The 14,696-nt window shown below is 44.0% G+C and overlaps 1 long non-coding RNA gene across 3 annotated transcripts in view; it reads right to left on the bottom strand.

Annotated features, from left to right (window-relative positions):
* Positions 1–1,014: 1,014 nt before the first annotated feature.
* The window catches only part of LOC125946994 (uncharacterized), a 36,101-nt gene continuing 22,419 nt past the window's right edge, over positions 1,015–14,696 (bottom strand). The window contains exons 1-3 of one of the 3 annotated variants that reach the window (XR_007468054.1): positions 9,247–9,563; positions 7,127–7,214; positions 1,015–1,229 (exon numbers count right to left, since the gene is read on the bottom strand). This is a non-coding gene — a long non-coding RNA (uncharacterized LOC125946994). Of the gene's footprint in view, positions 1,230–2,326; positions 2,741–7,126; positions 7,215–9,246; positions 9,564–13,495; positions 13,535–14,696 lie in introns of those variants that run through there. The other 2 variants (XR_007468055.1, XR_007468053.1) reach the window with 2 other exon arrangements.

Below are 14,696 nucleotides of genomic sequence, written 5' to 3'. Positions count from 1 at the left end.
ACCCCGAGCATGCGCGTACGGGCACGGCAGCTTAGTGAGCCGAAGTGAGCGGAGTCCTGGCCATGACGTCACTAGCGAGGGGCGCCAATCCAACTTCTCGTCGCTAATGCAATGAGTGGAGATAACAAGCATAACATAAATATACCTCCTCCTCACTCTAAAAAAATCACAGCATATCCAAGGGGTGAATGATGATGAGTGGGCGAAGCTCCGGAGGGAATCATCGGATCTCCCGCTTAAGGGGACGCTAGCACAAACGCGTTAGAGACGTGCAGTACTCTCTAGTAAGGGGGAGTGGCCACAGCGTCTTACGCAGCCATTTACACATGCCGGAACGTGCACCGCGTTTGCCGACGCCATCACATGACTGCTGAGAGAGTATACCCCCCGTATTCAAAAACGCTCCTCGACTTGAACTTGACTTGCCACCGCCTTGGGCAGTGCGTTCGAAACGCGTTGAAGGTAAGGCGGAGAGGCCACAGCGTCTTACACCAGCTTCTTACACGGGCCGTAACGCGCTAGCACAAACGCGTTAGAAACGCGCTAGAAACGCGGCCTTTCGTTAATGTTGGGTATTTATTGCCATCGTGGTGCTTGTGTCCATGTGTGCTTCGTGGCGTAGTGGGCTAACGCCGCGCGCTCGGAAGCGAGGGGTCCCTGGTTCGATTCCGCGCTACGGACACAACTTCGGAATTTTTTTTCTCATTTTTCTCAGACTGGTTACACACTACTACTACGACGAGGGACGAACGGGTGCCGCTTTAAGGAGCTTCGCCCCTAAGCTCTTTTCAATGCCCTTTTTTGCTGGCACTGCTACACCACTTTGTTCACACTGTCTGTACACGTGTGTGTTTAAGTGTTCGTATGCTTTTGGGCTAGTTGGTGCATGGTTGGGCATGGACACTCAATACATTGAGCAAAAAAATGTTCAGAAGTAATGCATATAGTGCTCTAAACTTACAAGTCTCGCTTAACAGAAGTTTGTCTAATTTTTCTTCACAGGTACCTCTGTACCAGCCACCTAAACCAAGACCCACCGGAAATGTACTTCAGCTGCATCAGACAGCGCGGAGGATGGAACAATAACCCATCAGCTTCACTGTTCCGACATGCTTACCGCAAGACTCTTGTCCATGCAGTAGTCGCATGTTCGATGAATGCCAATGCAACACCATAGCTGGAGGGTATCTGCCTGCCCAGGAGTCAGGCACACGCCAGTGGCTTTTTCACTGCACAAAGCGATGACGAAGGCAATGCAAGCATGAGCACACACTGCAGCACTGGGCAACCAACAGCGACTCTCACAGAAGCTGTAATCGACCACGATTACTTTGCTTTAAGTGAATATTCGGGAGAAGTAGTACAGTACATTCGTGGGTTTGTTGTCAGAAGCATTACAAAGAAGCTCTCATGTGCAGAGTGTGCTGCTCTGCTTGTGTCTGACACTGTGCACAGCTTGTTGACAAGTCTGAAAGACAATGGTGGCCTTATTGAACCTTCAAAATTTGTGCACGCTGCATTACATGCCTCTGAGTGCGTCATGCGTCAGCACACTGATGTGCACAACGAAAGCATTGAGACACTCATGCTCAAAGCATTTCAAGTTTGCTCACCTGAACACCAACATGCTTCAGCAAATACACCACTATCATGAAGAACCACAACACATTATCAACCTTGCAAAAGTGCTGCAGGCCAAATATGCAGCACTGCGACTGCGAGCTATTGGCCGACGAATCACTGAACAGAGCAAAGGGGCATATATAAGGCACGTAATGACAAAACGCATACTGTTCCTGCATCAGTAGGAACATGTCTAAGCATCCTCAAAGCATCAGTGGCTGCAAGCTGCAGATGTGAACCGTTTCAATAATGCTATTGAGAGGACACATATAAAAGTAAGGGAATAATATCGGACTAACAAAATCAAAGATACTAAACAAGACTGTCTCACACAGGCCAAGATCAGTGGTGGTGTGAGCAATGTAGTGTTCAGCATGATGTGTTTACAAACAACAATGTGCCAACTTTAAGGTGTACACATAGCGCATACTGAAGTTAGACCACTAGTGCCTTGCTGTCGGTTGTAAGAAATACATTGTAAGAGTCGCGTTAACACAGGCAGGACAAGGCAGAGCTGACCAAAAAAAGAAATTGCCATAATCATAATCATACATAATCATACGGTGCCATAACCACCGTATGATTATGAGGCACGCCGTAGTGGGGGACTCCGGATTATTTTGGACCACCTGGGGTTCTTTAACGTACACCTAAATCTAGGGACAGGGGTGCTTTATGCATTTAGCCCCCATCGAAACAGATCTGACCAGTGTGAAAGTTTCACATAAGCTACCACTTAAAAAATGCGCCTCGCACATAAATGCATAGACAATGCAAGGACTCCTCCTTTCTTGCTAAATGAATGGTCATCGACTAGCTAGCTTGACATTCCAGTGTTGATGTGTTCATGTAACAATGGAATGCCAAGAATCATGCAGACAATGCGCAAAACTTACCCATCAGTTACAGCATTGCATCATGTTGGACAGCATAAGACAATGGTGCAAGGAGTGTGGCTTTTCTGATGAAGATGGCGTTTGATCGCATCCAATTATCACCCCGTAGTCTCAATGGGGAGAGGATGAGTGAAATCGTGGTCACTGAAGGCTTACTAGGTTGGTGCTCGACATTTCCATGCTGACACTGTAGTGGAGCTGGTAGCGTGAATGCTGCACCACTATAATGAACAAAATGAATTTTTTTACTTTGCTTTTGGTTTTGGGAACGATAATTTCATGCGTACCTACACTCATCTGCAACGCATGACAATTTAACTGTTTATTAACAAGTATAAAATTCTGCTTGTAATACCTTTTTTTTGCACACCTTGTTGAGATGTTGGTCTTGAGGATTAGTGTTTCTTTGTTTTTTCATAAGCAAAGCCATTTCCTTCATTGATTGTACTTTTATGCAGCCACAACTACGCTTTACTTCTTATTGTAGGCTGTACCTTACATTACTTCGTAAACAATTATGCCACTTCATTACAGTTACACTACATTGCAGAAAATGTAAATTGAGGTCACTGTGACAATTTCATTTGCATACCTGTGCATGTGTTATTGTGGAGTGTTAGACTACGCCTATGTGACCCACCAGAAACCGGTTACAGAACAAGCTACTTCGTACAGATGCAGATAAATCATTACAGAATTGAGCACAACCTGTAATGCAGTTATATGTGATGCATACTCCAAAGGTGCACCTTCAATGTCTGTCACATGTATGTTACATGTGTATTCCGCATGAATGTTGCAGCTTCACTGCATATCACCAATGTATATTACATTGGTGATATGCAGTGAAGTTGCATTCTGCAATGTAGTTACACTACATTGCAGAAAATGTAAATTGAGGTCACTGTGACAATTTCATTTGCATACCTGTGCATGTGTTATTGTGGAGTGTTAGACTACGCCTATGTGACCCACCAGAAACCGGTTACAGAACAAGCTACTTCGTACAGATGCAGATAAATCATTACAGAATTGAGCACAACCTGTAATGCAGTTATATGTGATGCATACTCCAAAGGTGCACCTTCAATGTCTGTCACATGTATGTTACATGTGTATTCCGCATGAATGTTGCAGCTTCACTGCATATCACCAATGTATATTACCCCTAAGTGCACCTTCATAGCAATTCTGCCGCCATTTCAAAGTGATATATGCTGTATAGGGCGTAACACGTATTTTGTGCGCAAAGTTCAAAAGCTTGTTAGGTTATTCCAGTGGGCCTAGGAATAGGTTCACAGATTGTATTGAAGTGCTATTGTTCACAGTTTTTTTCTGTTGCTTTCTGAGCATGAGGTGTGGATTGTTTGATAAAGTGTTACGAGTTCTCCATTGCTGCTTTCTTGTAGGCTCTCGTCTTCTTTCAAACTCTGGTGATACAGAACAAACTAGCAGAACACTGTGATATGTACTACAATTCGAAATGTGGGTGTGTTTCACAGATGAGAACAAAGTTACAGATGGTGATCTTTCCTTGCCATTTTCTTTGGTCTGTAGTACTTTTACACAACCTACTACATTTACATATGAGTATAAGCATCTGCACACTGTATGGAGGCTATTGCCTTACATAGTATTTGTTAAACGACTGTTCTATCTGTGTTGTACCTTCAGTGTTTGGCCCCTGTTGGTTACTTGTAACATTGGTATTTTACCACGGCGTTATAAACATCTCAACATGTTTTACTTGCGCTGAGCCAGTGCAACGTGTGACACAGTACACACTTGTCATGATTCTATGATAAATTACACTAGAGTTACACCTATTTATGAAAACAGTTCTGATAAGCGTAATCACATTTATATTGCAGTATTTAGCATGTGAAATTGCTCCATGAGTATGCGCTGGCTTGCATTTTCTGCTCACTGTAAGTATGCTTAGCAAACTCGCTGTCCAGTGTGATCAATGTGACAAAGCTTACAGATTTGACCACCTATAACATTAACAACAGGACTATTAGTGGCATCTCTGCTGAAAGGACTTAAGGTAGACCAGAGCGAGAAAAGTATGAAGTATTGGAGCTGTACATTTCTCCAATTAATACATTTTTTACGGTTTATTCTAACTTTGCGTACTTTAGCAATTATATAGCACTGTTTTTTAGCCCAGTCTTAAATAATGATTATCCACATTTTGCCACTTCATCTTCCAACACCATCACCTCATCCTCAAGTCCTTACTTGTCCCATACCAACACATTTAGACCCAGTTTCTTTCCTTGAACAATTAAAACATGAAATGCTTTACCCAGTGCTAGCCTTTTATTACCGGCTGGTAGATATGTACATGATCCAACAAATTACCCTTTTGTGCAAGCATGCATACATTTCTGTAGTTAACTTGCATCTATGTTATCTATGTCTCACTGTCATCATTCTTGTTAGTAGTTTCTGTGGCTTTACACTCTTGATTTTATTGTCGTCTTTTAGTTTTCATTATTTGTGCACTTGTTTCCATTACTTTCTGTTTGCCATTTCTTTGTATGTATAGTTATAATGCTCATAAGTGTGTTTCTCCACATTTTTATGTTTTGTTCTAGTAAATTTTCAATTATCACAGCATGTACTCTCCAATGTCTGCTTTAGCACCATCGCAAGCTGAAGTATGTCTCAATGAATAAACCCCGTATGAACTGCACACAACAATTCCAGCAGTCATGATAAAAGCTCTGGCTGCACCCTACATACCCACAGTCTTTCATTTGAAGCAAACACCGACACATGAATGTTACCATATATTAAATTATCTTGCCTGAAACCAGTGCAAAGCTTCTTTTTTTACTCAACCTCTCAAGCCACTGGAGAGGTGAATTTCTTGCGTAAGCAGAGGCAACCCTATAGTCGCAGACATTGCAGTTAGGTCACTGATTTATTTCACATAGCTGCTGCTACTTGATTTCAATCTTTGCAGATGTCACATTCACACGTGCATAATTTAAATGTAAAGATTACATTTCTTAGCATTCATTACTCAACCTTGTGAACAAATGTTTAATGATACCTGTCTAATGCATACTTCATGTATCTTATACAACTATGGGTAGACATCCAAACAATACAGAAGTTCGCACAGATATGGGGCTTGAAGTGATGAACAGTAGTCGGACAAGGAATCTCATTAAAACGAACATATCGACAAGGAGTCTCGTCTTCATCAGTGTAGCAACTGCTTTCCTAAGCAGTGTTTTTATGTACATGTGTCTCTCTCCCCTACCCTCAATGGGGGAGGAGAATAAGCCAATGCATGGTGGCCAGTAAACCAGTAGTGTACATATAAGCAGTAGCATTATTTGTTTGTTTGTACTGAGTACTATTATCATTACTGTTAAATTTTTGTGGTCTTACACCTGGTTATGGCAAAGCTGTTCATAACCCCGACACTGATTTATTTCATCGATTTGCGGTATATATATATATATATATATACTTCTTTGTACTTTCTCACGGGGTATTCCCTATTAACTGCCTATGATACACAGTTTAATACCTTTTTTTGTTTCGTTGATATTTTTTTCGTTCCCATAGCATGCAGTGTCTTATTTACATTTTCGAACAGGACATTTATACATGTTCTTTGCTTGCAGTTTTCATTTCTACTCTTAACGGAACATTAATGGCTAGAACTCAGTTTCTTTGACCACAATATGTCCTCCCAATTCCCTTTTCACAGACTTAATTGGTTCCATCTGCATCTGAAGTTACATCTGTCATGTAAATCGTTTTTAGTTTCCAATTTTTATCTCCACTTTTTAAAGAACCTAACAGTATCCCTACTGTTCTCCTTTTCATAACTACAAGCCTCCTTTTAACCCTCCCCTGTAATTTCCAGTCCACGTTTTTTTTAATTACCTACCCCACACCGTCTTATTCTCTTCCCCCAGTAAGGGTGGAAGAGAGTCACCAACACATACAAGAAAATGGTGCTAAGGAAAGCAGTGGTTGCCCTGACGATAACAAAGTCCCCTTGTCAAAATGTTGGCTCAGGACATTCCTTGTTCAAATACTGCCCATAACTATGGGTACAGCATGCCTTGTATTTACTTTACGTGATGTAGCCTTCAGTATGGTAATCCCAGCAGGCACTTTCTCATGTCACTAAGCGCATACTGCACTAGAGCTAGCATATACATTTCAGCAGGCTAAGCCAAATTTCATGCCGAGTACTTACGGGCATCTAGCCAAACAATACCTAGGCAGCATTCACACATAAAACTTTTACCTTTTTTGCTGTAAATGCAGGCAAGTTGTGTAACAATCAGTTTGCTGCTGTCCAAATTTTTATTATTAAAGGCAGCTGCTATTATCTTCTTACTTCAGCATCGTCAGCATCTATCTTGCAATGGAACTTCTTCTATGGGCTGCTAAAGTCGCTAGCATACATGCTTTGTGCAAGTGGCCTTTCCTCAGAATATAATAAAATTACAAGGTAAGCACTAACCAAATCAAAATGAAGACAATGACACCAGTATTAGTACAGGCGCCAGTGTACAGTTGTCTACAGAGATAGTCTAGTAGTTATGTGTCACATTCAGCTAGTATCCACATACCTTGGCAAAACAGGCCTCACTTGTGTGCCACGTTGATGTGCCAAATGCAAACATCTGCACTACTTCGTCCCCATTAGACAGGCTTTTCCTAAAATGCAGAAAACGATGCTGCAAACCAGGTGTGCCATACATAGGAATGTACTTGTACAAGGCCGCAGAACAAAAAATGTGGTCATGCCAAATGTACTTAATGAAACGCAAGAAGGAGAAAGGGGAACCACAACTGATCAACACACTAGGTTTCTTAAATAACAGAGAGGTATATAGAGCTACTTGTATGCCAATAAGAATTGTAATAACTGCCTATTTTGTACGTCATCAAAGAGGAATGCTGTAATAGTTGCACTTGCGAATGTTGGCAGCAGTGCTATCAGGTATTATGCTCTTGTGGTGCTACTATACCACATGCTTTAATAGAGTTGACTGTTGGGCTAGTTGGTATTTTGACATAAGAACCATCTTGAAATGCAGCGCAACGCAGCGCTGCATTTGCAGCGCCTGTGTTCGTCTTCCTCTCTGTTGTGCCGCATGTCAAGATTGTTCTTATATCACATGTCCTTGTGTTTTCTGTACTTCTATTTAAACCAATGCAGTAGTGAGAAGCCCCACCTGCATTAAGCATATAAATGTGTTTTGCACAATAATACTCTGCGGTTACAGTGCATTCGTCACTAGATTATTCAGTGTTCCCTTCCTAATTCTGTCTTACTGTGTTTTACAAGCAAACCAAGAAACTGTGCTTGATTGTCCTATTTTCCTTTTGCTACGATTCCTTCAACTGTCAATCTTATGTAAACCCTGACAACATTACAAAAATGAATGACTACAGCGACACATATACACACTGCATTTATGTTAATACTAATCTCTAAACTAAAAAGTATAAGGAGTCAATTTCACGCGGACATTAACCAAGTTAAATTGCAAGGAGCAATGACAGCACGACACCATCACACACTTCCAGGTTTTGCAATGCACCAATTTTATGAGCAAGGAAGGTCAACCTCATTACTATTGTGTTTTTTCTTTCTTCATCTGAGCTACAGTATTTGAAACGCACCATTCTCTTTTCCAGTTATCACATACAACATTCTTCCGTCAGTCAAGTGGCACTGCGTTAGTAAACTAGACAGGAAAGTAAGAGCAATCGCAAGCTGAAATACAAATGAAAGCTGCAAGAACGTCGCACGTCGTGCGACGTGAAATCTGCCTGCACGTCGCAATAGCATGTTGCCGTCGCGTCGGTAAATGTAAAATGTGTTATTATTACACGTGAGCAAATACGCGCGCTCTAGAGCAGGACGGTGAGACGCTACTTCAACAACACAAGCGACAAAAAAAGCAGGGATGGCCGTCGCGAGAGACTGCTTGGTCAAACGCTACCATGCTCTGCGTAGAGGCGAGTAGCGGCGGGAGCGTGTGTTTTGCCCGTCAAATTTAGTTGAAGTGGCGGCCGCTAGAGGGGTCCCTTACTGGAAAAAGGTCCATCATGAATGGTGTGCGCCGGAAACGTATGCTGCATACCCCCATAATCTAACGAATGTAGCTGGTACGGATTTCTATGGGCTCGTGTAAAAGCGAGCGTACTTGACACACTACAACGGAACCACAACCGATCAGACATCCCACAAAAAAGCCATCACTAGATGCAGTATCGCGACGCGTTACAATGATCGCATACGCCGGCCCGATCAGTCATCCCAGGAATTTTAATGAAATCCGCCACTGAAATAGATTTGTGGGAATATGCCACGTTTTCTATGTGCTTTAAAGGTTTTAAGCATAGAACATGTGTGTAGTACTGTGCTTTAAAAAGAACTATGGGGTTTTACGTGCCAAAAGCACGACATGATTATGCGGCACGCCGTAGTGGGGAACTCCGGAAATTTGGACCACCTGGGGTTCTTTAACGTGCACCTCAAGCTAAGTACACGGGTGTTTTCGCATTTCGCCCCCATCGAAATGCGGCCGCCGTGGCCGGGATTCGATCCCGTGAGTACTGTGCTTGTATGTTACCTTCTTTTCGCTCTTCTGAAGTTTGATAAAGAGGCTAACACTATGGTGTCAACCTAACACACTTAACAAAGCAGGGTCAAAACAGTCAAAACACGTTCTCTCACCTTTTACGATGCCGTCGCTTTCTCGTCAGGGCTTCGTCAACACGCCGCGACACAAGCATCGTTCCAGCCGCTAGCTCAGCACGCTATCGCCATAGAATAAAGAACCCTATCGCTACTTCGAGCGACCGAACAACAACAGAGAGCTCGAGAGTTTTGCGCCGCACTGCCCCACTGCGGATTGTAGCAACTGCGCTTGGAGCAAAACTAGCGAAACCAAAACTGACAAAAAAAAATACCTGTAGACTAGTTGGCCAGTCAACAGAATACCAATCCGTAGCCTGTACTTCCCATCATTCCCATGATAGTTGAACGATCGCAGCGCCACATTGCCCTCTAGTTATAGTAATATGAAACTCTATGGCTTCGCGCCCTTGTTTCTAGTGGCTTGAAGCTGTCGCTGCAATGACTCCCCTCTCACTTCGGCGTCCACGGTAACGAGGGGCTGACGCCCTTGCATAGACCGGACACCACGCCACTGTACCAGTCAGCACCGCCATAATGTCCTTCGACAATGCAAGACCTCTTGCCGCAGCTTCTAAAAGCGCTCCACCCGCATCGGCGCATCGCCAGCGCTCAACGCGTCCGCCCACTTCCTGATCGCGGTCTCACAAGGAAGGAGCGGGTTCTCCTGCAGCGCATCCGGATCGGCTGCTCCTGGACGGGATCCTGGAGGTACAGCAAAGGCATGGCTCCATCTCCGGCCTGCTCTGTGTGCAGCGAGGCCGATACATACGAACTTATTAACGTTCCTGGAAGACATGCTGTCGTGCAACTTGTGAATGCACCGCCTGGCTATCGCTGACAGCAAAGGCCTCTGAGTCCGCCTCGACTTTCTCTCTTTAGTGTTTATACCCCCTCTCCTTCCCCATGTCGCTGCTTCGCGCTCCCTAATGGGTTGCAGAAAATAGCGCCTCTTCCTCTTCACAATTCCTTTCCCTCTCTCTCCTGCAGGTCTATTCCTCCACCAGCGCTCGCTTTTATCGCGGCGACGAACATAATGTTGCCGATTTCACGGACGGGGCACGTACGGTTGCGCATAAAAAAGAAGGTGGGGCGCTTGACGTATGCGTCGCAGGATCCTCCACATCGGATATGTGAGAACGTTGGGAAGGAATATCGCTTGCGGAGGCTAGACGGGCGCAACTGGAGAGAGTGTCTGTGTCGGTGGTGACGCTCGCCTCCTGAAATCATGAGACTAATAATAAGCCAATTTGAATACGTTTTTTGCAAAAACGCTCCCAGACAGCACGTAACTTCCAGCATGAAACCAAAATTTGCTGTGTGGTCTGGTGAGGAGCCCGTTAAGGCAACTGAACCTATATTTGACGTCGATGAACGACAAAGTCTCTAAGCGAGCTGGGTGTGAGAATATGGCGGGGCGTAGCCCTCGGTGGTGCATCCCTCGTTTCAGGGGAGTGGAATGTGCAGCCAACTGTCGAATTGGTTTTTTTGCTTAACTACCTTCGAGGTAGGCTCACGTTATCAGGGTGCACATACCAACGTCTATGACCCACATTTGCAGACATCTATGCTTTCATGATCAGCCCAATTTTTTTACTCATCGTCAAAGTATTGTCCTGCCATCGTCATCATGCCGTCGTTCCGCCATGGTAATCGCTTCAGTATGGTCATCCCATTATCGTCACGTATTCGTCGACATACCACCTTCTTCGGTCCATTGACGTCATTACTTTGTTGTCAGTGCTTGTAACCATGCTGTCATCATTCAATCGTGATTATGCCGCCGCAGTCATGCCGTCGTTGCCATTGCGTTGTCATCACACACACGCTATCATGCATTCGCTGTTATACCTTAGTATTGCCATCTCGGTCCTGACATCGTCAATTTCTCTTCTGCATCCGCTTGTCGTCGTGCTGTCGTTGTGAAACCATCATTGCCGTCACCGTCTAATGGTCCCCGTGTCCTTGTTATACCAACGTAAAATTTTTCGAATCGACACCTCATTGTACTGACTCCGTCGTTATCGCCTTCGTTGCTTTATCGATATCATTCATCCTTCGCCATGCCTTCTTCATTAGGTTAGCGTCACACATTTGTCGTCCTGCCATTATAGTCATTAAGTCATCGCGTTCTCAGTGTCGTCATCTCCTCATGTCGTCTTCTTAATTTAAGAATGGACATCTCATTGTCGTGTTGCCGTTGTCGTTATCCACTTTTGTCGTTCCATCTATATCATTCCTCCCTATTGACATCCTCGTCACTGCGTCAGCGTCATACAGTCGTCGTCATACCTAGTTACATTAGGTCGAGGTTAGTCAGCGAGGGTCACAGCAAAGTGGAACGATAGCGGAGTCTGGCATATAGCCGAATCAACAAACGTATCAGAATTGCTACAAATAACAACTCAACTAAACTTCAGCAGCAGCGTCTGTCGGTACATTTCTCGACTGTTATTCGCGTTAGCGTCGGCAATCAGCGGGGGATCAGTTCTGCAGTAAAGTATTTTTGATTGACAAAGAGGAGAAAGAAATTTGTAATATTCTACACTGTTACCGTTGGATACAGTTCGACGACGTTATCATATTCGTCAGCGCGCCTCGTATCCACGGCCTTTTCCCTCTGCAGGTGCCAGACTCAAAGAGAAGAACGCCTCGACTCCAATCGCGTAGTTGCGCCCTTCTGCGCGAGCATGCGTCGACGATACAAGATGACGCGGTAGAACGCGCGCCTCACGAAGGATACTAGCCATGACCCTCCCGCATGCCCATACTCATTCAGGAACGTGGCTCACTGACGCGCGTTCTGGCATCCACAACGGCACCAATGACATTCCAACGTTGCCCTCTGTCCCCTACATCATCGTATCTAACCTTTCACAGTGCCCTTTGCCTGTACTTTCCGCCCGCATTTCGTGCGTCGGTTTCACACAATGCCTGTTGATCTCCGGTTGACGGAGTTGGTTTCCTGCGTAAAATTCAGCCAGAACCACAAAGAACTCTGTTTCTGCTATTCCCAGACTGCACATGGGTTCCCCAAAGGTTTCTATGCACTCCCGCTCATGTACACAGTCTCTTAGTCTTTCTGCTTTCTGTTGAAGCCTGTTTTGAATAGTAGACTCTCAATAAAGGAAGCCTCAAAGGACCGCAAAATATAGGTGTATATAGGTGTATAAAAGTATCATACATCCTCCTAACACTGGTAAATATTTCAAGCATGTGTAGCACCTAGTTTTTCTTGTGGTTTGGACGTGGTTGGAGGCTACTTGATTAACCAGGTTTCATTGGTTTGTGTTTAAAGTAGGCACCGGTGACGAATCGAACGAAATACATAGATCTTACTGTTCCAGTCAATTGCCGAAAAACAGGCTATTCTGCAGGGGGAGTCCAAATTATTAAACGGCACCCTGTAATGCGGCCAAAATTTCGATTGTCCTTATTTTGGTTCTCTATGAGGCGAGTGGTGGTGCCGCGAGGTGCCCGTGCCTGTGCATGCAATAGATTAGAACATCTGAAATTTTGCCTGTCAGAATCTTCCCACCACTTTTTAAGAATGAGTTCCCAGATACAAGACAAATGTCACCAAAAAGGTATTTGAGGTGCTGCCTGTCTCGAAAAAAATCTGTTAGACCTCACTTCCATGCTATTGTTTATAGAGTGTCAAAAGAATTTGGGTTCGCAATAAGGAAAGCATTAATTTACAATAGATTACAGAGGCTCTTGTTTCGTTTAGACAGCAATGCCGCTTCAGCGAGTTCAATTTACCGGGATTCTACAAGATTTCGGTAGCGCTAAACACTAGCAAGGGTGAGCAATGTGGTGCCGTGACGGTAGCCTCTGGCGCAGGGGAGGAACACTACTGCTCCCGATTATGAACTGCGATATAAAGAACACTCTAGCTCGTTCTGCTTGACAGGGCGCGTTTACAGCTCCCGGTAGCCATCGCAACTATTGCTCATCGGTTTCCATAAATTCTGTCTACGGCCACCTTCTCTTCGAGCCACCCCCATAAGTTCGGGTTGAGAGCAATGCCGTGACATCATTATCTTCTGTGTTGACCACGTGTCTCAGTCGGTTCAAGCTTACAGCTAAATGCAGCAGGATTGTAGGATCAGTGATTTCGCTTTTACTGCTGGCGCACAGGACTGCGTAAAGCTGACCAAGCCACAAAGACCTGAGGAACGCAACTTGAATTTATACGATATTAAGGTGATTCGACATTTTTTGGTCTGCATTGACATTGACAGTAACAGGCAGTTGGATGTGCAGAGGCGAATACAATTATGCTTACGTCGTCCGGTAGGCACGCTAGGCTGCCCATTTCCATTATCTGAAAGTAAAAAGCGAGAAAATACGAGATTCAAAAGAGGAAGAATTTAAAAGTTCGCAGGTAGGTAAAATCATGAACTCTTTTTATGACCTTCTTTCGCTCGTTAAATAATTCTAATATACTATATTTAAGACGTCAATACTAAGCTGCAGTGGTGTTGATAAAAAATTAAAGGTTGTACACAATGTTTTGTTTCATTTCCACTTCAGATTTATTAGATTTCTAATCATCCTAATGTCGATCATGTTCAATTTTTTTGCAGAGGAGGTCAATTACAGGTTTAAAACATATACGCTGGTATATACTATAAGCTGCGGTGTTATGAGAATGTTAAAGTACTCGCTTCACCATCGCCTATAGTACACAAGTTGAACTTCCGAAATCGCTACGCTTTGTTAAATAAAGTTATTTTTGTTTGAGTACAGCGCACTTAAAACCGAAAATAATCCCCATTATCTACAGCTGCTACAGCCTAAACGATGGTAATACGAAGCACTGTTGTCTTTGCCATCGCAACCATAGTCAGCATCCGCGTTGCGGAGGCCACTCTTCAAGCACACCTCAAAGACCTTTTCTTTGTTTCTTTCTGGGGTATTACGTCGCCTCAAAGTGACGAATCGAACGAAATACATAGATCTTACTGTTCCAGTCAATTGCCGAAAAACAGGCTATTCTGCAGGAGGAGTCCGAATTATTAAACGGCACCCTGTAATGGGTCCAAAATTTCGATTGTCCTTATTTTGGTTGTCCCATAGACAACCAAAATTAGGACAGTCGAAATCGAGCGTCGAATGCTGTCTATAAAGGTCGATTTTTCCGACTGATATCTCTATGCATTGCGTTACTACAAGGATATTTTCCTCTAAGCGTTTGCCTAGTCTGAACCGGTTCTGTAGTTCCCTCAGTACATCGTTTTTTCCACCCACTTCGACAAATCTAATTTTATGGGTTGCATTGTCATTCTATATATCACCGACGTTACTGTAAGTGGCCGGCACGTGCAGGTCTTATTCATATTGCTAAACGCGTGTGGTATTTGATTGTTTGACCGAGGCGCGCGGGCGCCATCACTCGAGAAAAGACGAGGAAGAACGAGCTGGGCTCGCGCTGTGAACCTAAGCGGTCAGCGCTGCAACCGCTGTTGTAAATACAACCTGTAAAT

This window comes from Dermacentor silvarum, chromosome 7 (genome assembly GCF_013339745.2).
Source record: "Dermacentor silvarum isolate Dsil-2018 chromosome 7, BIME_Dsil_1.4, whole genome shotgun sequence".
In the NCBI taxonomy this organism is placed as follows: domain Eukaryota; kingdom Metazoa; phylum Arthropoda; class Arachnida; order Ixodida; family Ixodidae; genus Dermacentor; species Dermacentor silvarum.
Note: the sequence above shows the minus strand (reverse complement) of the source record. Positions and strands in the feature narration are given on the sequence as shown.